The sequence below is a fragment of the Trachypithecus francoisi genome, unplaced genomic scaffold (genome assembly GCF_009764315.1).
Source record: "Trachypithecus francoisi isolate TF-2019V2 unplaced genomic scaffold, Tfra_2.0 Lachesis_group6, whole genome shotgun sequence".
Lineage (NCBI taxonomy): Eukaryota > Metazoa > Chordata > Mammalia > Primates > Cercopithecidae > Trachypithecus > Trachypithecus francoisi.
The window spans coordinates 23,703,980-23,729,662 of record NW_022681471.1 but is presented as its reverse complement, the minus strand read 5'-3'; the positions used below and the strand labels follow the sequence as shown (position 1 = coordinate 23,729,662).

Below are 25,683 nucleotides of genomic sequence, written 5' to 3'. Positions count from 1 at the left end.
TGATGGGGTATACTACTTTTGATAGGGTGCTCAGGGAAATCCTCTTGGAAGAGGTGATGTTCAAGTAGAGAACCGAAGCACTGGAGCCAGGCATGGGAAGGTCAGCGAAAGGTGTTAGAGGCAGAGGGAACAGAAAGTGCAAAGGTCTTTAGAAAGGATCATTCCTGACATGTCTGAGAAAAAGCAAGGAGGCCAGAGTGGGTGTTGCACAGAGAGTGACCAGAAGAGTGGCAGGAAATGAGTTTTGGGGAGGTTGGTAGGAACTAGAGCACGCAGGGTGTTGTGGGCCATGGAAAGGACTTTGGTTTTATTCCAAGTGTGATAAGAAACCATGAGACCGAGGCTACAGATCGGGGAGTGACGTGACCTGATTTGCATTTTCAAAATATCAGCCTGGCTGTGATGTAGAGAAGGAATCATAGCAGCAGGGCAAGTGTATAGGCAGTGAGACAAGCTCATGGAAAGGGAGAGGCGCTGTCTCCATCCATCCCGTTGCTCAAGGAGTCATTCCTGATTTCTCTCTTTCCCTTATCCCCACATCTAATTCACTGGAAAATTCCTGTCAGCTTCGTATTCAAAATATATCCAGAATTTGACCATTTCTCATCACCTCCATCACTACCCCTCAATCTAAGCCACTGTTATCTCTTGCCTAGACCACTATAATAGCCTCCCAACTGGTCTCCCTGCTTCAACTCTTGCCTCCCCAGTCTATTTGCGACACAAGAGCCAAATCAATCTTTTTAAAGCATAAGTCAGAACATGTTACCCCCTGGGCTTAAAACCTGCGATGGTTTTCCAGTGCGCTTAAAATAAAATCCAAACACTCTGCCATGGCCCCCTTATGTGACTCCCACCTATCCTGCAGCCCCATTCCCTACCACTCTCCTTACTCACTACATTCCAGCCACTCTGGCCTTCTTTCTGTTCCTTAAACCATTCCAGTTTGTTCCTACCTCAAGGACTTTGCACTAGCTGTTCCTCTAGGTGGTAATATGGGTTTTTCCAGCTGCTGTCACCTCCTCCAAGAGGCCTCCCTGATTACCCTCATGCAAGTAGGATCCTGATTGTCACCCTGTTTTCTTTTATTTTCTTCAGAGCATGTATTACTCTCTGAAATTATATCAGGTATTTGTTTATTATGTGTTTATATGGTGGCTTATTTACTACCTGTCTTTTATTACTAGAATGTAAGCTTCCTGAATCAGAGCTCATGTCTGACTTGTTTGCTGCTATGACCTTAGCAGCTAGTCCAGTGCCGGGTACACAATAGCCCCTCAGTTAATATCTGTTGAGTGAATGAACCTCTCTCCCAGTGCACAGCTGAACAGGAGCTTAAGGACTATCCAGCGAGTGGACATCGGAATCACCCAGAGGGCTTTTTAAACAATCCATATTTCCAGGGCCCCTTCCAGGCCTACTGCATCAAAATCTCCTGGGGCAGGGTCCACAAATCTGCATTTTGAACAAGCTCAGTTTGTAACAAACCTTATGTAGCACTTACTGCTACTATTCTAAGTATTTTACATATACTCATTTTACATAAACTCATTTTATCCTTTTAATATAATTTCAGTATTCCAGTTTTACTGCCAAGGAAACTAAGGCACAGGGAGGTTTGGTAACTTTGCCAAGGCCACCCAGGCAGGAAGTAGTAGAGTCAGAATTCGAACCCAGTTAGTCTGTCCTCTTAACCACTACTCCGTGCTGACTCTGCACAGGAAGTTCTGTGATCAGTGCTGTTTGGAACCCATACATGAAATTTGCTCCAATAAGGACACTGAGACCCAGACTAGACAATGGACCTGATTAAAGCCACAATCAGAAATGAAATAGGTTTTGCATCTTTCCATCTGATGAGCATTCCATTCTGTCCAGTCATTCTGTGCTCTGTAAAGGGCATGGCCGGGGAGCATGCTGCTTACATAAAAATTTAGTCACAAGAAGTTGTCTAGAAATGTTTTTGCTGTCAGCACTGGTTGTCAGGGAATGCAGGAACACATCCTGGCATTGGGATCTCTCATCGTCTCTGGGGCAATACAAGCTTAAAGTGGGAGACCCCCTTACCTCAGAAGACAGTTAGCAAAGCCACAGGTGATAAAGCTTGCTGCTGCTGGCCTAGTTGAGGATGGAGGTGTAAGAGAAGCCCCATAATCCCAGCGGAGGGAGCAGTATGTGCGGCAGAGCTTATCTGCTCTGGCCACAAAAAGTGCACCAGGCCTCGGCAGGCAGCCTCCACTCCCCTCTTCCCGCCAGCCCCCACTGAGAGAACCACGGGATGGCCCAGCCAGATGACATGCCTCAGTTACTCTCCAATGAGGCCCCAGGCCAAACAGGCTTTTCAATTTCCAGATGCTTTTTAATTAAAATAAAGGCCACTCTGTAACCTGACTTTGAATGGACAAAGTTTCCTTAGTAGAATGACTGTACGAGTTCACCCTTTTTCCGTTACTTTTCATTGAGCAACTGAACGTTTCTAACCAATAAATTATGACTTGAGTCACATGACAGCAAGGGGCATGGAAGGGTTAAGTGACTTATGGAAGGTCACTCTGCTAAAGAAAGACTCCTTTGTTCTAGCCTCCCCTCTTGCTCTTGCCTCTGCGAGCCCATATTCTACCTTTTGGGGGAGATGGAAAGAGGGCTACTCTAGCCTTGCTCAGAACAACAGAGGTTGAGCAATGATGTTGTGACCTGGTCCATCTGGGAATTCAGACTCTCCATCTCTGCTCCAAAATGGATCTCAAGAGCTCAGATTTTCTGTATTGGTTGCCCACACCATGAGTTCTAACTCTGCCTTCATCCTTTGGGGACATAAATGGCAGGAGGGAAAAAAGGCCACTTTATTTCTTTTTTCTTTTTCTTTCTCTTCTTTTTTTTTTGAGACGGAGTTTCGCTCTTGTTGCCCAGGCTGGAGTGCAATGGCACGATCGCGGCTCACCACAACCTCTGCCTCCTGGGTTCAAGCGATCCTCCTGCCTCAGCCTCCCGAGTAGCTGGGATTACAGGCATGCACCACCATGCCCGGCTAATTTTGTATTTTTAGTAGAGACGGGATTTCTCCATGTTGGTCAGGCTGGTCTTGAACTCCCGACCTCAGGTGATCCACCCACCTCGGCCTCCCAAAGTCCTGGGATTACAGGCATGGGCCACTGCACCCGGCCAGGCCACTTTATTTCTATCCAGGCCACCTGGTTAGAGATGTTTGGAGAGGCCTATGGGGGGACAAGGCAATCTCACCAACTTCTGTCTTGGACTTGCCTGGTCTAGAATTCTAGCATGGAAAAGGAGCAAGAGGCCTGACAGCAGGGTTAGGCTCTGCCCAGATGTAATAGCTTACTTTTTCATCTTAACTATAAGCCAACTCAGCCTTTAGCAGAGTTCAGAGACAATGAGGCTGTCTATGGGCTCAGAACAAAGCCCACTGATCCTAGACTCCAGAGTTCGACGCATTAAGTGACGACTGATTCAGCTCCCCTGCCTCAGATGGATCACTGTTCTTGTTCACCACGTGCTATGATTAGGACAACTGAGGTCTGGAAGGTTACATTTGTCCAAAGAGCCTCAGCTAAGAATTGAAGCGAATAGAGAATGAGTGTTTCCTCGATGAGTTTTCTCTTCCCAAACTCCTGTCCTGTGTTCTTTTTGTGAAAGCAGAGCTTGGGCCGAGTTCTTTCTTCCCTGTTCTGCTGAAAGATTTGGTCTGATCTGTATTGCCAGCGATAAAGACAGGAAGAGGTAGGAGTGAGAAACCAATGAGAACCCATTTCAAGTTTTCCTTGAATACTCCAAAATAGTTTCTTCCACATCCTGGAAGTACAAAAGCAGTTAGTGTGGTCTATCTTGGGCCACATCTACATGAAACCAACATAGCCCATAGGAAAGTGGAGGACCTAGTCAACCACTGTCTGAGAGGCTGTTGATGTTTGTTTTCTACAGTTCTGAATTACCCATGTCTGTGCACCACAGATGCTTGTGGGTCACGGTGCATGTGATTGAGATTAAGTATGGGTTGAATGCTGTAGGAACCACGTTTATTTTGTCCTGAGTCCTTTCTCACTTTGGCCTTCTTTTATTGCCTGTGTGAGCTTTTCTTATTTGGATCTACTGAAGACACAGAAACATCCCTGCCCTTACCCTAACCCTTCCATTTCATTCCTGAGTGGCCTTTTGACTGGAGGCTCTCTTGGCATTGCAAAGGTTAAGAGTATCTCCACAGGTCTGTTTCAGGATTCCCAGAGAATTTAAGGCATAAGGCTGAGAAAATGAGTTTTAAGATTCAGTGCTTGGAATCTTTTTCCTCAACATGTCATCCTGAATCTAGAATTTCTGAAGAAGATCCATGATATCAGCTTATCAGCTAGCTTTGGGCAACCTTGGTATATTCCTTTACCATTCAACTTGTGAAGTGTCATAAAAGGCCATATCCTAAATGGCTCCCAAGTGGGCTGCTGGGCCAAGATTTTGGTGTTCAAGTAGGCCGTCTTGTGTTTCACTCTGTAGGGAGTTGTGATCATACCCAACAGATGTGTAGCTTCAAAAAAGCAAAGGGTGGTAGGCTTTAGAAATATCCATCTGTTGAACATTTTTCCTTTCATCTGCAGGATAGATAAAGACCGTGTGAACAGTCCTACCCAGCCCCACACAAGATTATAGCCACATTTCTTCTCATCAACAGAAGAGTGAAGGCAAGTGAGGGACATTTGAAAAATGGCTGGCAGTACCTAGGTCAGGTTGTTGGAGGCTTTTTGGACTCTTATTCTGGGATTAAGTTATGTTGGAAAGCAAGGCCAGCCCCTTTCCTCCCTCAACAGATGGAGATCAAAAGACAGTGTCAGCCTAACCGTCCACAAATCTCTCCAGCGTTTGACACTCACTATCAACATTCCATCTCTCTCTGTGAGGGAGGCAGCAATCTGAAACAGCCTTATTAGGCCACAGGGCTTGGGGACCAGGGTGGGCTCTGTATCTTATGGCCACTTTTCATTTGGAATCATTTGGTCGACGAAACCTCTCCGTTAAAAAAAAAAAAAAAAATGTAGGACTATGATGAGACTTTCACATGATAGAGTTTCTAGGCTGAAAAGAATGGCCACAGAATTATGGGCCATTTTCTTCCTCATATCCTGTCACACAAATCCACTCAAATTCCCTTTTCCCGCCCCCCCTTCTGTCTCTCCTTTCTGTCCCTTCCTTCCTCCCTTCCTCCCTCCCTCCCTCCCTTCCTTCCTCCCTCCCTTCCTTCCTCTCTTCCTCCCTCCCTTCCTCCTCCCTCCCTCCCTCCCTTCTTCCTCCCTCCCTTCCTTCCTCTCTTCCTCCCTCCCTTCCTCCCTCCCTCCCTCCCTCCCTTCCTCCCCCTCCCTTCCTTCCTTCTCTTCCTCCCTCCCTTCCTTCCTCCCTCCCTCCTCCCTTCCTTCCTCCCTCCTTCCTTCCTCTCTTCCTCCCTCCCTTCCTCCCTCCCTCCTTCTCCTCTCCCCCTTTCCTCTTCTTCTTTCTCTCCTCCTCTCTCTTCCTTCTTCCTTTCTCTCTCTTTTTCTTTCATTAAAAAATACTTAAGCCTGCAGAGGCTCACCCAGTTTATTTCAGCAAGTTCACAAGCCTGAGATGTTTCTCTCTTTCTCACCTTTTCCCCTGTCAGCACTTACTGGATTCTCCAAAATGGCTATTTCAGTTTAAGCAGACACAGAGGGGGAAGATCCATATTCTTGTGACTTACATAAGGAGTTTGAGCCTTGACAAAGTACCAGTAAGTCTTGAGTTTGTCTCTAATAGTATATAGCTGAAGGAGTCTCTGAAATGACAGGATTTATGGAGGTGCCTAGAAGTACATTCAATAAGGAGGAAAAACACCAGATCCATTCTGAAATCTTCTCACCCACCAGCCAGTTGCCTATTACAGGGCATTGTCAGTGCAGCAACTTATGTATAGTAAATAGTCAGCCCCTAACTTATTCACTAGTATATTGTGGATTTTTTTTTTTTCAAATGAAGCCCCCTTTTGGGGTAACTTTCATGACTTATGAAGAATCCTTTGCTCTGTTTCATCAGAATCATCAGTTCTTATTGAGGTTCATATTGATCAAGGGTATTTTTCTTCAGAGTGGGGATGTGCCTCCAAGCAGCTAATTAGATTAGTAGCACCAACATTTCCATCAAAGAGGAAGATAACTGAGTATTGCCTGATTTTAGTACAGCTACCACAGTATGCTCCAGAGACATACTTAACATCAAAATAGAAGGGAAGAGAGAGCAAGAGAGAGTGTACAAGGAAGTACACAAGAGAACTCAGGCTTCATGGGCTTCTGACCACACAGCCAGCTAGGTATTGGGACCACCCAGAGATACCCCGTCAGCCCCTGCATTCCCCACAGAGGATGTTATCATAAGCCCTTGGAATTTGTCAGGGGACCCTGCGAGATTATCTAATGATCCTGGAATCCCCTATACAGTTCCCACACCAAATAACTATCCTTCTTCTCCTTGGACTATTCCAATAGTAGGGTCGTCACCACCAGAGATGGTTTCATACTCTTAAATGGCTCTGAAAAGGATTTTTTTTTTTCATTTATTCAGGCTCTGAGTTTAACTTACTGAGCTTATACTATATGACAGGCAGTGTACTTTGTACTGGGGATACAGCAGTGGATGAAACAAATGGATCCCTGCCCTCCTGGAGTTTCCATTCTAGTGAGGAGATAGATAATAAAGGAACAGAACTTTCTCCACCAGCTCTATCACTCTCTATGCCTTTGCCCATGGGTTTGTGGTGCCCAAAATGTAACCCAATGACTCGGGAGGGTTTTGCTTGATTTATGAGGTCAGGGCAGAACTCCTTTATTCTGAAGACTAGACTCTTATGAATGCAACTTACGACCAATTTTGCTTTTTGTTTCACTGGTGATATGGTTTGGATTTATGTCTCTGTCCAAATCGCATGTCAAATTGGAAGAGGGGCCTAGTTGGTAGGTGATTGGATCATGAGGGTGGATTTCTCCCTTGCTGTTGTCCTGAGAGTGAGTGAGTTCTCATGAGGTCTGATGGTTTAAAAGTGTGTGGCACTTTCCCCGTTGCTCTCTCTCTCTCTCCTGTTCCACCATGGTAAGACGTGCTTGCTTCCTCTTCGCCTTCCGCCATGATTGTACATTTCCTGAGGCCTCCCAGTCATGCTTCCTGTTAAGCCTGTGGAACTATGAGTCAATTAAACCCCGTTTCTTCATAAATTACCCAGTGTCAGGTAGTTCTTTATAGCAGTGTGAAAACAGACTAATACAACTGGTCACATCATACATTGACTTACAGTGACCTGACTGTCAACAGACACCCCTAAGCCTTCCCCCTATTCCCCACTTTTAAACATGTTTTACCATTAGGCCAGTTTTCTCCTGTTTTATATTCGTGCAATTGATTTTTGAACCAAATTACAACATTTTACATCTATTTCTGTTAAATATTATTTTGCTAAAAGTACTCTGTCATGCCAGTCTATTGAGCTAGTTTTTTTTTTTTTTTTTTTTTAGGAGGACAGAAAGCCCTTTGTATGTACTCAGGGGTCTGTTTATAAAACTTATAACACTGGGCTATCACAGAGAGAAACTTGGTCTTAGTCAAAAGTTGAAGGCCTGACACCCAAGATGTCATAGGAGTTTCACCTCATGGGGTTAAATTTTTTTTTTAACAAATGAAGAAGCAAGGCAATCACATTATGCTTTGGCTCAGTAAAATAATGCAAGGAACTCCCAAGCATGTTATGGATAACAGCCTTCTCAGAAAGATCCCCAACTGCTCACCATGTGGTTGAATTGGGGCTGGGAACTTGAAACCAGCAGGTCTTTGTTAGGTAAGAATGGGGGAAGGGAGTTTGCAGAGGCCAAGTCCTCAAGGCAGTGGGACCTGATTGGCAAAGGTGCCCGTGACTGCTTGCTCTTGGCATGAGTTGCATGAGCTAGGGCATCTCCTTGTCTTATTTGCATGGCAGGGCTGGAGGCTACACTGTGACTTGGCATTCATGGAACAACAAAATGACCAGTCAGTTATTCTGTGTTCCATGGAGGCCAGTCAGAGCAGGTTCGTTGGTGGTGTGCTCAGGGACTGGGATCCAGTGGCTTGTGCACTCAGCCAGCTAGGCAGGCTGGCGAGATGGGCAAACACCCCAAACCTCACCCACCCCCATTCCCACCCCTACCCAGCTCCACATTCTTGAGGTTTTCGTTCACCAGACCTGAATGAGAGACTGACTGCCTGACTGCTAATTATTCCTGGAAATGGCATGATACGAAGTCTGCAAACATTTTCTGCAAACATTGACCCACAAGAGGCGAGCTGTTGAATTCTGGAAGCTGGGAGGCAGGAGGTGGGAGGGGGCTCGGGAGGCATTCCTCAAGCATGAGGCAGTCGGGTCCCTTTGCCCGCTGATTTCTGCTGTAAGGTCAGCAGGAAACAGATGCAGGGAGGACAGTCCCCAAGGTGGCATGGGACCACCCAGGGGTGTGTTGGGCTTTTCAGGTGAATGTAGGAGGCCGGGCTGGGAGCTCCCAGGTAGCAAGAGTCAGATTGTTGGTGCCTTTCTGTTGTCACACACACACACACACAAAGTTTCAGCTGCCACCCAGCCAAACTTTGCTTGCACACATGTTTTCCAGAGACAGAGACAAAAATGTGTTTCTCAGGGTGGGGGTGGGGTGGGGAGACTGGAGTGACAGTTACATTAGCCGTATGCAGGGCCATCCTCATCACCTCGGCATTTCCTGGAGATGGTTGCAGCCTCCTGTGAACCCCAGCCAAGGTTCTTTTGAGATCCAGGGCAAGCCCCATGGCCAAGAGCAGGCTGGCCTGACTCAGAGGGAGAAACAGGAGACTTCAGGGAGAGTAGCCAGGCTGTGTAAGGCCCCTCCACCACCAAGCCCACCGCCTGCTTCAGCCTTGTATTCCACTACTGCGGGCCTCCAGCTCCAGAAACACCAAGCTACCCCAGCATCCCGCTCACACCAGGCAGTTCTCAGCCACTCTGCCACTGCTCATGCCCCTTGCCTCATCCCAACTGCTCTTTCCCCACTGCTTCTCTCTCCTAACTCCTACCCATTCTGCAAGGCTCCCCTCTGGGATCACCTCATTTGGAAAGCCTTCCTGGATTCCCTCTGTCTGAGTTTGGCCTTCTCCTGTGTGCTCCCCTACAAAGTGTTGTGTTTTCTCCAACCACAGCATTTCTCACTCTAGAGAATAAGAGCTCACACTCATCTCCAGCTTACAATGCGCAAGTCACTGTTCTACCTTCTTTACACATATTAACATCAGTATCTTGATTTTATTGATGAGGGACCTGGGAAATTCAGAGGTTAAGTAACTTGCCCAACATCACACGGCTAGGGAATGATGAAGTCAGGATTTGAACCCAAGCTGTCTGGCTCCAAAATATATCCCACTGGAAAGTGAACTCTTTGAGGGCAGGTTAGTCAAATCATCCCTGAATTCTCAGAGTGGGCACTCCAGAGATGTGGGTGGACTTAATTGAACCACACGAAACCAGGAAGACTATAGGGAAGATCCTGGAAAGATGGAATGGGCCAGAAAAAGAGGTGGCCCCTAATAACTCACACACCTGTCCCTCCTACCCCTGTGGATGGATATTCAGGTCTAACAGATCCTGTTGTGGGTGATTTCTGGGGAGCACAAAGGCCAGAACAATGCCGGAGGCCCCACGTTGGGAGGCAGCCTCTGGGAGGCTGTTTTCAAAGACCAGACCCATTTTTGCTGGGCCTGCCTGCTCTGTTGCCACCCAGTGTAGCCACTACTTCTCATTTGGTTTTGGTTAAAGACCACAGTGTACTTGCTCACTGGGGGAGGGAGGTGGGTGAGGTGGGAGAGGGCTTGGCTCCTCTTTGTTTGGAGTACTCACACTTAGCCCATCCTGCCCCAGTCTCAGGGAAATTTGGAGAGGCCAGGAGGAAGTCTTTCCCTGTCCTAGAATTTTCTGTCTTCAGCCTTGAAACCTTTGTATGAAAGCCTCACCTGTGTGGAATTACTATAGACAAGTGTGAGCTGGACATTATGGCCAGATTTAGACCCATCACTAGTTCTTCCCAGGGCCCTTAGAGGCCCTTTTGAGGAAACAAACAGACATCCCTTTAAAAAAAAATAAAACTAGAACATGATGCTCAGGATCCACAATACTGAATTATAAGTCTAGGCATCCAACTCTAGACAGAGTGCCTCTGGGTGTGGGTACTGGAGTAAGACTGAGTGGACTGACATCTTAGCCCTACCATTTGATAGATGTGTGACTTTAGGTTTACAGTTGTGCAACCATCATCACTAGTTCCAGAATGTTGTCATTACTCCAGAAATAAACTGTACCCATTAAATAGTCCTTCCCATTCTCTCCCCACTCCATCCTCTGGCAATTCCTAATCTCTTTCTGTCTGTATGGATTTGCGTATTCTGTATATCTCATATCAGTGGAATCATGCATATGTGATTTTTGTGTCTGGCTTCTTTCACTTAGCATCACGTTTTCAAGGTTCATCCATGTTGTAGTATGCATTAGTCCTTCATTCCTGTTTATGGCTGAATAATATGACTATACTGCATTTTGTTTATCCATTTGTCTGTGATGGGTATTTGGGTTGTTTCCACTTTTTGGCTATTGCGAATACTGCTGCTATGAACATTGGTGTACAAGTGTTTATGTGGATCTATGTTCAATTCTCCTGAATGTGTATGCACCTAGGAGTGGAATTGCTGGATCATAGGGTGACTCCACACTTAACTTCTTTTCTGAGACAAGGTCTTGTTCTGTCACTTAGGCTAGAGTGCTGTGGTGGGGCCTTGGCTCACTGCAGCCTCAAACTCCTAGTCTCAAGCAGTCCTTCTGCCTCACCCTCCTGAGTAGCTGGGACTACAGGCATGCACCATTACACCCAGATTTTTTTTTAATTTTTTTTTTTTCCAGACAGAGTCTCGCTCTGGTCGCCCAGGCTGGAGTGCAGTGGCACGATCTTGCTCACTGCAAGCTCCACCTCCTGGGTTCACACCATTCTCCTGCCTCAGCCTCCGAGTAGCTGGGACTACAGGCACCCGCCACCACACCAGGCGAATTTTTTTTTTTTTTTTTTTAAATAGAGATGGGGTTTCACCATGTTAGCCAGGATGGTCTCTATCTCCTGACCTCATGATCCACCTGCCTCAGCCTCCCAAAGTGCTGGGATTACAGGTGTGAGCCACCACGCCCAGCCTTTTTAAATTTTTTTAAAATAGAGATGGGGTCTCCCTGCATAGCCCAGGCAGATCTCAAACTCCTGGCTTCAAGTGATCTTACTGCCTTGACCTCCCAAAGTGCTGGGATTACAGGTGTGAGCCGCTGTGCCTGGTCCATGTTTAACTTTTTGAGGAACTGCCAAACTGTATTTCAAAGCAGCTGCATATTACAACCCCATCGGCAATGCATAAGGGTTCTGATTTCTCCACATTCTCATCATCAGTTGTTATTTTCCATTGTATTTTTTATTACAGTCATCCTAATAGGTATGAGGTAGTACCTCACTGTAGCTTGGAATTGCATTATCCTAATTATTGATGTTGAGCATATTTTTATGTGCTCTATTGGGCATTCATGTATCTTCTTTGGAAGACAGTCTATTCAGATCCTTTGATCATTTTTAATTGGGTTATTTGTCTTTTTACTTTATGGAGTTTTAAGTGTTCTGCATGTAATCTAGATACAAGTCTCTTATAAGAGAGATAATTTCCAAAAATTTTCTCTCATTCCATGGGTGGTCTTTTCATTTTTTTGGTTGTGTGCTTTGAAGCACAAAGGCTGTTAATTTTCATGAAGTCTTCATTTCATCAAAGAAAAAATAGGTGTATTTTTTCCATGGTTGCTTGTGCTTTTGGTGTCAAACCTAAGATTTACACGTATGTTTATTTCTAAGAGTTTTATAGTTTGGGCTCATGCATTTTGACCTTTGATATACTTTTATTTAATTTTTGCACACGGTGTAAGGTAAAGATCCAGTTCCATTCTTTTGCATGTGGATATCCAGTTGTCCCAGCACCATTTGTTTAAAAGACTATCCTTTCCCCTATTGAATTGTCTTGATGCCCTTGTTGAAAGTAAATTGACCATAAACGTGAGGGTTTATTTCTGGTCCACAACATTTTTAACTGACAGAAAAGAATGGTCAGATATGGAGGGCCTACAATAGTCCCAATGTCTCAGCTTAGCACACCCAGAAGGCTCTCATCCCTCCATCCCCTCAGTAGAGAAAGAATCGTTGTCCAGGGAAATGCTGGTCACCGACATTAGGTCTAATGACTCAACCTGAAAGGAGATCATGTGGAAAAGTTACACGTGTTTGCAGAACCAACCTTCCTTTCTCTGGAAAGTTAGGCTTCAGTGCAGACCTCCATTCCTCTTTCTGAGCATGCTGTCATGAGTTTAGGAAAAGTCTTTTCTTCTTTCCCCTTAGCTGGGAAATTCATCCCATGTTCATCCTCCTAAGACTGTCCACTCTCAGTTTAAGCTATAGTTAGAGCCCAGAATTTCAGAAAGCAGAGGGGTTTGGTTTCTTCCTTCCTTCCTTCCTTCCTCCTTCCTTCCTTCCTTCCTTCTTTCTTTCCTTTCCTTCTTTCCTTCTTTCCTTCTTTCCTTCTTTCCTTTTCTTTTCTTTTCTTTTCTTTTCTTTTCTTGAAGGAAAAATGCTCTTGCTTGCATCTTCTTTGCCGGTCACACAGCTTCACACTTTGGGCAGTCCCCCAGCAAATGGCAATGGATTACTCTGGACATGTCCTTCCCACTTTTGCTGGGAAGTGAGCACCTCACAGTTGCAGTAGACTTCCCAGGATAGAAAGGGAACGTGACCTCCCGCTAGCTTTGGCACTACCTAGCAACTGATGATCCTGACTCATGCCTTCAGGAGATTCTTGACCTCTTGACTATAGGGTTTCCTGAGTTAGGGAAGGTAGAATGGCAGAGTGCAAAGCGGACAAGCTTTGATACCAGACAACCTGAGTTTGAGTCCCCGATTCTGCATTCGCTTGCTATGGCAGACACAGAGATGCACTGCTTAGATCCCTTAGATCCCCTGTCAAGAAAGAACCCGCTGACCAGCTGGAAGGAGTGTGATTACTTGACAGCCTCCAGCTGTTAGCTCCTTCAGGGTCTGCCTCAGCTTTTGAGCCAAGGTCATGCTGTTCTTGAGGTGGCCCCTAGCCAATGGCTGATGAAGGAGGTGATACAAGGCCCATTTCCACCACTCAGAAGACTCCTCTAAAAGGCAGTATTTGCTCCAGAGCTCCCTGTTGGGCACAGACTTTGACAGGTCTGCATCATGCTCTGGGCTCCTCTTGCCTGGTCCTGCTTTCTCCCCTTTTCTTTCACAGGTATTTCCCACTAAACCTCTTGCACTTCCACCTGTCAGAGCATCTGCTTCACAGAGAACTCAACCTGTCTCTCAGCTTGTGTCTTCTCCCCTGTGACAGGGGAATAATGGCATCATCCCACAGGTTGATAAAAACATTAGAATGAAGTACAATACCTGCCACAAAGGAGGCATTCCATCAAAGGGAGCTGTTACTACTAGGGAATCTATCATTTCCATAGCTACATCCTAACTTTTAAACAAAATAGAGGTATCCATTATAATCCAAACCTAGAAATAGCCTCAATGCCCATCAACAGATGAATGGATAAATACATTGTGCTGGGTCCATACAATGGAATTCTAATCAGCAATAAAATGAGTAAATCTCATCAGCATTAGATTGAGCTAAAGAAACCAGACACACAAAAAACACATGTTATACGATTCCATTTCTCTGAAGTACAAGAATAGACAAAAACTAATGGGTGATGGTAAAGGCCAGGACTCAGTGGTGATCCTTAGGGGATAATGACCAGGGGCATGAGGGAACCTTCTAAGCAGCTGGAAATGTTCTGTATCTTGATCTAGATTCTGGTATATCACACACACACACACACACAAACACATATACACAAACATACACACGCAAACACATGCACATACACACACATACACACTCCAAAATCACAAAGCTTGCATTAAGATTAATATACTTTATGCACCTACCTTTGTACGTTATGGCTACATTTTTACAAACGAAATATAGTGGGAATTTTTTTTTTTTTTTTTTTTTTGAGGCGGAGTCTGACTCTGTCGCTCAGGCTGCAGCGCAGTGGCCGTTTCTCAGCTCACTGCAAGCTCTGCCTCCCAGGTTCACGCCATTCTCCTGCCTCAGCCTCCCGAGTAGCTGGGACTACAGGCGCCCGCCACCTCGCCCGGCTAGTTTTTTGTATTTTTAGTAGAGACGGGGTTTCACCATGTTAGCCAGGATGGTCTTGATCTCCTGACCTCGTGATCCACCCGTCTCGGCCTCCCAAAGTGCTGGGATTACAGGCTTGAGCCACCGCGCCCGGCCTTTTTTTTTTATTAATTAGCATATGTACAGGTTAAGTTTTTAAATTTAGAAAATGCAGAAAAATAGAAAAAAAATCTCCTATGGCCCCACCTCCCAAAGATAACCAGTAGAGACCATTTAGATATTGCATTGCATTCTGTAGTCCTCTTGGCTCTACTTCTCTATGGTCCTGCTCTGGCTCATGGAGAAAGGAAGCTCCGCCATCATTTCCACCTTCTTGGCAATAGTGCTTCTCACCCTTCTTTCACTCTTTCCCTCAGATAAAACCTGAAGCTTAATAGTGCCAAAATTTCAACGTCCTCATCTGCACATCACATTGCACTGCATCTTCTGGGCCACTGGCTCCCTTTCTGGACAGCCAGGTCAGGAAGCCAGGTTCACTGTGTCTTCTGCCTTTACAGGAGATGAAATGCTAACTCAGGCCCCAAAGGACTTTCTGATGGGAATGTACCTGATGCTCTCCAAAGCTGAAATGGTGCAGGCTTAGAGCAGTCAGAGCAGCCAAGCTTTTTGCCTGGCAGTTGTGTGAATTATGAGAGAAATGCATCTTCCAGCTTGCTTAGATGACCACAAACTGTCAAAGTGACCCTGTAGGAAACATCTCAAGGCAGAATATAATCAAAACCAGGCATGTGAAAAACTCGGGCTTTCTTCCTAGACTGCTGGTTCTCAAAGTGTGGCTCCTGGACCAACAGCATCAGCATTAGCATCTCCGGGGAACTGTTTAGAAATGCAAATTGCGGCCCCCACCAGGGACCTAGTGAAAGAAACTCTGGGAGTGAGACCCAGTCATCTGTGTTTTAACAGGCCCTCCAGGTGATTCTGAGGCACCCGTAAGTTTGAGAACCTCTGTTCTAGAGGTTTCTAAATTCCACTGCCAGAGAAAGCAAGGACGCATTCACATGTGCTCTGCTCATGCGCATAACCAGTGTCCTGTGTCCTTGGTATGACTTACAGGCACACGCCAGATCCATATAACTTCAAAGTCTCTTGTTCTTTATATCCTGAACCCAAGGAAACACATTTCTTTTCTTTTCTTTTTTTTTTCTGTTAGCGGAACAAAGATGAAATATAGCCCAATGTTCCCTCAACAAAAAGATTTATTAATTTGTACTAATGACTGTTTAGAGAAAAACATAAAAACCAATGTCCTTGTTGAATGCTCCTCGAGGGCAAAATGTGGATGTTATCTGTAAAATCAACAAATTTGTCACCAAAGTGAAATGTTATCTTTTCCTGAAGACTTTCCCAGGCAGCTCAAGGCCTCAAGGACTAGACAGCCTCCCCCATCACCATGATCAAATGAAGAGGGTTAGAACTTGCAGCCGTAACTCAAATGCCTTAAGATGGCTCAGATGTGTGTTTTTTTTCAGGTTAGGAACTTTGCTCAGAACCCCTGAAGAAATGGGACCATGAACCTATTCAAAGACTCAAAGAATCTTCTCAGATCTATGCCCCTCCTTACCAGTGTTTTCTGGTAAATGCTTAACAATCTGCGCATGCGCACGTGGATGCGCGCGTGCACACACACACCTTTATTTTAAATGTGTGGCACGTGATCCAAAAATAATAAAATATACAATATTCATTCTTATAAATTTCATACAGCTAATTAACATTCATACTCATGCTTTAGTTCATTTTTACCTAACTCTTGTATCCATATCCAACCTAAGGTGGCAATTAACAAACAAGCATGGTTCTGACATAAGTATTGGTTGATACATTGGTTTACATTTATGATTAAGACAAAAGCAAAACAACAAAATGCATGTCAAAATTTTTCTGATTCATATAGTGACATAAATGACTTCTTTACTAAATCAGATAATCGTCTTCAAATACTGGAAGGATATTTCCTCAATTTCTTGTGTTGTTTACAATATAACAGCTACAGAGATAACACAATTTTTAGGTTTCAGCTGCACTATTAACATTTCTTCCATCTTTCTTAAGCCTAGTTCAGGGGTGGTCAAACATATTTTGTTAAAGAGCCAGATAGTAAATATTTTAGGCTTTTTTGTTTGTTTGTCTGTTTGTTTGTTTGAGACAGGGTCTCGCTCAGTCACCAAGGCTGGAGTGTAGTGGCATGATCTCAGCTCATTGCAAACTCTGCCTCCCAAGTTCAAGCAATTCTCCTGCCTCAGCCCCAAGTAGTTGGGACTACGGTCGTGCATCACTATGCCTGGACACTTTTTATGTTTTTTTGTAGAGATGAGGTTTTATCATGTTGAGCAGGCTAGTCTCGAACTACTGGGCTCAAGCAATCCACCTGCTTCAGCTTCCCAAAGTGCTAGGATTACAGGCATGAGCCACTGCGCCTGGCTAAGCATTTCAAGCTTTGTGGCCACATAGTCATTTTTTTTTACAACACTTTAAAAATGCAAAAATCATCCTTTGCTTGTGGGCTACACAAAAACAGACTGTGGGGAAAGTTCTCAACTCTTGGTCAAGACAATCAACACAACAATAGATTAAGCACTGCTTTGTAGCATTTGCCAGTTTCCATGACATAAATAGTCCTACCATGGCCAACTTCAGGCTACACAACTTGATGTCACAGAATGTGGAGTTGGGAAGAGATGCCCAGTGGCAGAACATTATATAGTATTTCCACTATACTGATACAAAAGATATAAGTAACCTCAAGAGCATGGATAATAGTAAAATGTAGTAAAATAATTAGAAAGGGATGAGTTTCACATATGTATTAGCTTTGTGGGGTTTTTTTTTTGTTTTGTTTTTTGAGACAGGGTCTCATTCTGTCACCCAGGCTGGAGGGCAGTGGCATGATCGTAGCTCACTGCAGCCTCGACCTCCTGGGCTCAAACGATCCTCCTGCCTCAGCTGAGACCACAGGTGTGTGGCACCACACCCAGCTAATTTTTTTAAAATTATGTTTTGTAGAGATAGGGTCTCCCTATGTTGCCCAGACTGCTCTGGAACTCCTCGGCTTGAGTGATCCTCCCGCCCCAGCCTCCTAAAGTGTTGGGATTACAGGCATGAGCCACCACGCCCAGCCAAGCTTAGTTTTTCATATAATTTATTTAATTGCAAGGTTATATAATTTAATTTCTAATAATGGCTGAATTTAACAACTCAGCTCTCAAAATTAATTTGTCTCTTGTGAGTTGGTATGAGCACACCACTGTGACCATAACAATTTCAACCTGTCTTTTTTGTTGGGGGGTAGGTAAAAAGAGAATCTTCACTCAATTTGGTCCATTATTCCTTGTAACAAAAGAATTTACTACAGGGTTTCTTTGAAGCTGGGAGTTTCCCTGGCTCTTCTAAAATAGGAAATGATTTTAGATGTTATTTTTACGTATTTTCAAAAAGAGGTCTGTCTCTATTCTAAACTGCTTCCTGACCACCTTTTGCTTCCAAATAATGAGAACTATTTAAGGAAAAAGGAACTACTGTAGTGTGTTTTAAGAAAAGCACATACTTTGCTCTTTCAGAAGTAGTTACACAATACTTCTGCCCATAAACTGGGGAAGAGTTAAAATAGCTTTCCAAGGTTCCTCCCAGGGCTGTGATTTTCCTCTCATCTGCTCAGGTAATGCCACTCATGGTGCTCATTCATTTATTCAGCTATTTGAGCATCTATCAACTGCCCGCCAATGTACTGAGCTCCGGGGACACAGCAGAATGCAAGAGAGACATGGCCCCTGCTGAATAAGTAATTATGCAGATCATTGTTTACTTATACTTTACATTAGTACCTTAAAGGAGAGCATATAACATAGCAGCCTGATCTATTCTGGGAGGCTCAGGATGTGGCATTTAACCTGACACCTGAAGAATGAGTAGAAAGCCATGCCAAGGAAGAGGCAAAAAGAAGTAGAACACCCTTCCTTCCAGGTGATGGGGACATCCTATAGGATGCTTGCCCAAAGCACAGGTACACATACAATACATACACAGATACACAGCATATCTTTGGTATTAAAATTCAATGGGGGGAGAAATTAGAAAAAAACAAAAAACGACGTCTAAAAAGGCCCCTGGGATGAAGGGGATGATAATTTTTCAAAAACAACATTGAGAAACATTGGTTTATATAAACAACTTGATGCTCTTAAGCTATTATCACAGCAGTGGCAGAGCTAAGAGGCTGACTCCTCCCATGAGGACTAGCTACAGACCTGCAGGCTCCAGAGGCTGATACTAAGACAGGAAGTTAGAGGACTCATGGTTTCCCACAACTCCAGAAAATATCCTCTGTTATCTTTCAAATACTGCCTCTTCCTCGTTCTCTCTCTTCCCTCCTTCTGGAACTCCAACTGGACACTTACTGGAACTTCTCATTCTGTCCTCCATGTAGCTTAGCTTTCCTTTCTTCTTTTTCTTTTTCTTTTTTTCTTTTTTTGAGACGGAGTCTCACTCTTTCGCCCAGGCTGGAGTGCAGTGACGCGATCTCGGCTCACTGCAAGCTCCGCCTCCCGGGTTCACGCCATTCTCCCGCCTCAGCCTCGCAAGTAGCTGGGACTACGACAGGCGCCCGCCACCATGCCCGGCTAATTTTTGTATTTTTAGTAGAGACGCTGTTTCACCGTGGTGTCGATCTTCTGACCTCGTGATCCATCCACCTCGGCCTCCCAAAGTGCTGGGATTACAGGCGTGACCCACCATGCCCGGCTCCTTTCTTATTTTTCATCTCTTTATTCCTCTGCTCTGCATTCTGGATAATTTCCTCAGCTCCATCTGCTGGTTCACTCATCCTCTCATCAACTGTGTTTAGTTTGTTGTTTAATCCCTCTGTTGAGTGTTCTTTTTTCCATTGCAATGCCTATATTTCGGTTCTTTTTTGCATTCACCTGTATTTTTCAAACTATTCTATTCTTGGCTTCTAGTTTCTATTCCTTTTTAAAAGCTCTTCCAGCCAGGCACGATGGCTCACACCTGTAATCCCAGCACTTTGAGAGGATGAGGCGGGTAGATCACCTGAGGTCAGGAGTTCAAGACCAGCCTGGCCAACATAATGAAATCCCATCTCTACTAAAAAATACAAAAATTAGCCGGGCATGATGGCAGGCACCTGTAATCCCAGCTACTCAGGAGGCTGAAGCAGGAGAATTGCTTGAACCCAGGAGGCGGAGGTTGCAGTGAGCTGAGATCGCGCCACTGTACTCCAGTCTCGGTGATAGAGCAAGACTCTGTCTCAAAAAAAAAAAAAAAAAAAAAAAAAAAAAATCTTTGAACATTTTCAGCATACTTATTTTAAAATCCCTTTTAGATTTCCCTATTAGCTGTGGTTCTTAAGGTATGAATTCTGCCATTGGTTGCACTAGTCTTATGGTGGTTTATTTCCTCACAGACTTAGTAAGTTCTAGCTATGCATTCATCCTGAGTCATAGATATAAACACAGATTCATGTGCTATATACCACCTGGGTTTGAATTCTGGCTCTGCCACTTAATACCTGTGTGTTCTTAGGTAGGTTATTTAATCTCTCTGTTCTTCAGTTTCAGTATCTGGAAAACAGGGCTGTTCTACAAATGAGTTATTAGGTTGGTGGAAAATGACTGCAGTTTTTGCCATTTATTTCAACGACAAAAACCGCAATTACTTTTGCATCAACCTAAATAATATAAGCCAAGCACTTAGGACAGTGTCTGGCACATAATTAAGCACTTGGCTAGTGTTATTACTGTTATTTGGCAGGAATTGTTTTACCTTGGAGTCTTGTGTACTTTGGGTTATGTGACTGCCTACTCTCAGCTCCAAGTGGCCAGTACACTTCTGAACTGTGTTTTTCCCCCATCCCCACTTACGGGCCAGCACCTCCCACTGCTAACTTTCCATAGGAGCTCAGATTCCACTCCCATTCCCACCCTGCCATTCAAACCCTTCGCCCAGGATGTGTGACCACCTTTGGTTCTTCTGTAGGCTGTATAGTTGCTGCTATGGCTTTGAGCTCCCTCTTCATTTCTGGCACTAGAATATGTTTATTTTTGCTTCTGCTCTCTACGACAGATTTAAATTTTTCGAAAAACAATGTGTTTGGAGCAGGAGAGGAGCTTCCTGCAACAGCTCAGGCAACCATACTGACGAGCAATCCCTAAAAATTCTTTCTTTTTTTTTTTAATTTTAAGTTTCGGGGTACATGTGCAGGTTTGTTATGTAAGTAAACATGTGCCATGGTGGTTTGCTGCATCGATCAAACCATCACCTACGTATTAAGCCCAGCATGCATTAGGTATTTTTCCTGATGTTCTCCACCCCTCACAGCCCCATGAGACGCCACAGTGTGTGTTGTTCCCCTCCCTGTGTCCATGTGTTCTCATTCTCCCTGAACATTCTTCCTGAAGAGGCTTACCTCTCATTTGGCAGTGGGCTCCTTGAGAGAACTCAGGACAAAGGCTGGATTCCTGGCGGGAATGAATATATATTATTTGTTTTTGTATTCCCTATGCCTGATATACTTGATATATGTTTACTGAATAAAGACATGAAAGACTACCTTGGCAACAGCAAGCACTACAAGTGGCCAGCTCACTGCTTGATTTCTCTAAGAATTACCACCACCATGTTGTAACCCTCTACCCCACCCTTCTTCCTGTGAATGAGCTCTGTCAAGGTGACATGGTTTCTAACACATGACAGTAGGTATCATTCAATCACTGATGATCTCAGGGGTGAGTAGGTTTCTTTTACTCTGTAAACAAAATGCCAAACTGGGAAATGCTGCAGAGGCCACATATTATTCTGACTTTCAGAGTGTTGTTTCGAAAGCACCAGAGTAAAATGTTAAGCAGGTAGCTGATGCAATCTGGCAAAGTCAGTATCTAGCTCTATTTATATAAAGACACACACATATATCAGGCCATCAGAAGGATTTGTATAAAGAGTGACTCTCCTATGAGGTAAAGGCCACCCCCCTTCAGTTCCAGTGACTGAGATACATTTTTCCAATCCCGGGGGCAAATACAGACACAGCAATTCCTTCTTCCCTTTGGAAATTTGGCAGGTAAGTCAAGTCTGTCTCTGTTGCCACATTCTCTCAAGATTTTATGACTGTGCACATGGCCTGTATGAAAGCTTCGCTTAGGTCACCTTATGTCTTGGCAGCCAGCATGGTATAGGACGATTCAGGAAGACCCTGGTGTTTCCCAGATGGGGCCAGATCTGGCCATGCAATTATTGCCCTCCAGCTGGGAAATGTGACATGGGGGTGATGAAGTGGCTGCTGAGAAGGAGGCAGTTAGACTCTGAATTTGGTCTGTTCTTTATTTAAATCTAAAGATTGAACACACACAGATCTAAAATCAATATCATACATACACACACATACACACACACACACTCACACATGCACCACTCCCCAACTGCACAGGGTATTTTTTAGGGATTCATGTAGATTCCCCTTAACACATATTTCCCAGTCTAACTGCCTATTCTCTCCCCTGTTTACTTGCCATCTCATCATTCTCTCTTCCTTTACTCTCCTATTTATCTTTATCATTGCTTTTAACTGTGTGTTCCCATTAACCCAGATGATCAGTTTCAGACTCTTTGAGAAAGAGACAGGGACCCTAAATCCATTGTGAGCTGCTTTGTCTCATTCTCTCCCATGACCACAGAGAAGCATGTCTCTGTACCTTGATTCTGAGAGGAAACAGAGTCACAGAAGCTACACCACCACTGGTAGGTAGCACAATGTTACTCTCCGGGTGGACATTCTCATTTATAAAAAGAGTACTAGAATAAATTGCATTCTAATCCCAGCAGCTCTAATAACTTGTCCTTCATTCTATTAATATACTGATCACTGTTACTACAGAGGCAACAGGGAACAAATATGGGCTCTGTATTTAAACAGACTTGGGTTCAAGTTCCAGCTTCAGCAGTTAATAGCTGAGTGACCCTGGGCAAGTGCTTATCCTCTCAGCTTGTTTCTTCATCTGCTAAATTGGCATCAAGTAGAATATACAGACAGTCTCCAACTTGCAATTGTTTGGCTTGCAATGTTTTCACATTATGACAGGTTTATTAGGGTATTGAATGCATTTTTGATTTATGATATTTTTGATTTGTGATGGGTTTATCAGGACATAGCCCCATCATAAGTCAAGGAGTATCCATATATTCAAGGTGCTGGATACATAATCAGTGCTCTATAAATAGGTGGAATTACTATGATTATTTGGATGATGGTCGCAACCCTTAGTCCTTCCTGTCTCACTGGAGTTAGAGACAATCAGAGTTGAAAGGAGGACTCTAAAGATGAACAAAGCATCTTCTCATGGTCAGGTGCCAGCTCTGAGCTGCTGAATGCTCAGCATAGCACTGGCTTTCTCAGAGGCTCTAGGAGAAACAATGGGTAGACCTACTCCTGCTCTCAAAGGGCCCTGGCCATCCAAATGAGCAGATAAGATGAAAATGTCCACAAATGTTAAAAAAGAAAAAAAAAGGCTGGGCATGGTGGTTCATTTCTGTAATCCCAACACTTTGGGAAGCCGAGGCAGGATTGTTGAACCCAGGAGTTCAAGACCAGCCTGAGCAATGTAGGGAGACACTGTCTCTACAAAAACTAAAAATAAAATAGTCAGGCTTGGTGGTGCACACCTGTGGTCCTAGCTACTCAGGAGGCTGAGATGGGAGGATCACTTGAGCCCAGGAGATCGAAGCTGCAGTGAGCCATCATCACTCCACTACACTCCAGCCTGGGGGACAGAGCACAACCCCATCTCAAAAAGAAAAGAAAAAAAAGATGAAAATGTAAATATGAGTGGGCAGTAAGACTAGTATCTGCTAAATTATTCCTGTAGATAGACCACAAATGCTGTGGACATTCAGAGAGGGGGTGCTGCTGTGAATAAGAAGTCCTCCTGGAGGAGGCAAGGCTTCAGCTGAGACTTAAAGAAAGGATGAGGCTTGGAGTGACCCCTAGAAAAGGTGGGAGCTCTGTGGGCAAATGCTGGTCAAACTTGAGAGGTAGGGACAACTGTTATTTCCAATTTACAGATAAGAAAATGGAAGGCCAGATAAGCCTAGTGACTTTTCTAAGGCCACTCAGCAAGTAATGGGCAGCGCTAGGATTTAGGTAGAGATCTGTCTCTGTCTGGTGTTGAAGGCTATGTTCAAAGCTGGCTCTGACTGAAGAAAGATGGGAAATAGGCAATAGCCATCGACGGTTTTCCAGATAGGAGTGACATAGAAAAGGCAGTGTGTTTTCTATATGCACAGTGCAGCAGGTGTTCAGGGGAAGATTCTGGCACTAGAGGGGTCAATGAGGAGGCAGTTGCGATACTTTAGGGCTGAGGTATTGAAGGCCTGATCCAGGGTAGGGGCATGGTGGACTAGAGAAGGCATTAAGCCATTAGGCATGTCAAAGGGCAAATTCACAGACTTGGGAACTGGCTGAATATGAAGAAAGAAGGACAGCAGGATGATGAAAGAATCTGATATGGGAACCAGAAGACTGAGCAATGCCGCTACTAGGCATATTGGGATAGCATAGTCATTTTAAGGTTGCTGTTTATATAAAACAGAGCCTGGTTTCTTTTAGTACTATTGCTATTAAATCTTTTAATTTTTTAAGAAAACCCACATACCATGAGAAAACAGACAAATTCAGAATATGAGATATTCTACAAGACTAGCCTGAACTCTTCAAAAATTCAGTGTCACACACAAAAATTAGGAGCACGCACTGTTCTAGATTAAACGACACTAAAGGGACATAAGTAGATGCAATACACAAACCTTGGTTTTGGATTCTGGATTTTACAAAGCTACGAAAGACATTTGGGGGAATATTGGGGCAATTTGAATATGGATTCGAAATTAAATTATATTAGGAGATTATTGTTTCTTTTCTTTTCTTTTTTTTTTTTTTTTGAGACGGAGTCTCACTCTGTCGCCGGGGCTGGAGTGCAGTGGCCGGATCTCAGCTCACTGCAAGCTCCGCCTCCCAGGTTTACGCCATTCTCCTGCCTCAGCCTCCCGAGTAGCTGGGACTACAGGCGCCCGCCACCTCGCCCGGCTAGTTTTTTGTATTTTTTAGTAGAGACGGGGTTTCACAGTGTTAGCCAGGATGGTCTCGATCTCCTGACCTCGTGATCCACCCGTCTCGGCCTCCCAAAGTGCTGGGATTACAGGCTTGAGCCACCGCGCCCGGCCTGTTTATTTTCTTAGCTGTGATAATATCTTGTGGTTAGAAGGGAGAATCTTCTTATTCTTTAAAGAGTCATTCTGAAGAATTTAGTGGGAATGTGTTATGATGCCTGTGACCTTCAAATATATGTGCATGTGTGTGTGTGTGTGTAAATAGATTGATAGAAACAGAACTACACGGCAACTATGTTGAAATGTTAATTGTGGAATCTTGGCGGTGATATGTATGTTCATTGTTCTACTCTTTGATCTATTTGTAAGTTTGAATGTTTTCAAAATAAAAATTCTGGGAAAAATAATGCATGAACATTGTGAAAAAAAAAAAAACAGTAAAAAAGGGTATGGGGGGAACCCTTCTACCCCAGACACCCAATACGCCTTCCCAGGAGCAACCACTGGTCACGTTTCTTGAAATTTTATCTGCATTTTACAAGCCCATGTATGTGTTTGTAAATTCTGTTAATAAATAGACAGGTTCATGCTATGCATCTTTTTGTTAGCTACAAATAGACTCTCTTATCTATTCAACTGGGAGAGTAGTTAGTTAATTAAAAATCAGTAAAAGTGGAAGTGCTTGGACGCACTAGGGAGCGGTGACCAAGTGCATCCAGAATACTGTGGGTATCAATCAGTGCATTTTACACAGGAAATGGAGAGCATCCTTTAATTGTGAGAGTTGGCCCCACAGACGTCAGCTAAGCAAGATTCCACTGTAATGGCGGCAGCCTGCTTTTTTTTCTCACTTCAGGAGCCTTCCTGGAGGTGTCAAGAAGGCCTAGGTCTGCCAGCATGGCCCCTGAGCTACTGGTGTAACCTTCAGGAATGAGAGAGATGAGCTATTGGGCTTGGGGAGAGGTGAAGTCAGCAAGTGCATGAGGGGCCTGGGCCAGGACTCTTCTCATATGAACCCCACAGGCACACCCTGACTGTTCCATATAACCACATGTAGATCTGTCTCATTCTTTCAGTACAGTTTTTAGGATGAATTGCTTTTAGGATGAGTATGGTTTTAATCATATTGTGCTTCAGGTGATGGTGGAACATCTGGGTAGAAAAAACATTACCTAGGCTTACTGAACTTGCCTGATCGTAAGAATCATTTGGGTATTTGTCTAACAAGCTTTCCAGCTA

The 25,683-nt window shown here is 44.3% G+C and overlaps 1 protein-coding gene across 2 annotated transcripts in view; it reads left to right on the top strand.

Moving 5' to 3' along the window:
• Nucleotides 1–25,683, top strand: part of PLAC1 (placenta enriched 1) — a 203,543-nt gene that overhangs the window by 85,000 nt on the left and 92,860 nt on the right. Inside the window, exon 1 of one of the 2 annotated variants that reach the window (XM_033201895.1) lies at nucleotides 21,250–21,403. The exons of the other annotated variant lie outside the window; for it this stretch is intronic. The gene's annotated coding sequence lies outside the window, so the exon portion shown is untranslated. Of the gene's footprint in view, nucleotides 1–21,249; nucleotides 21,404–25,683 lie in introns of those variants that run through there. 2 annotated transcript variants of the gene reach the window in all.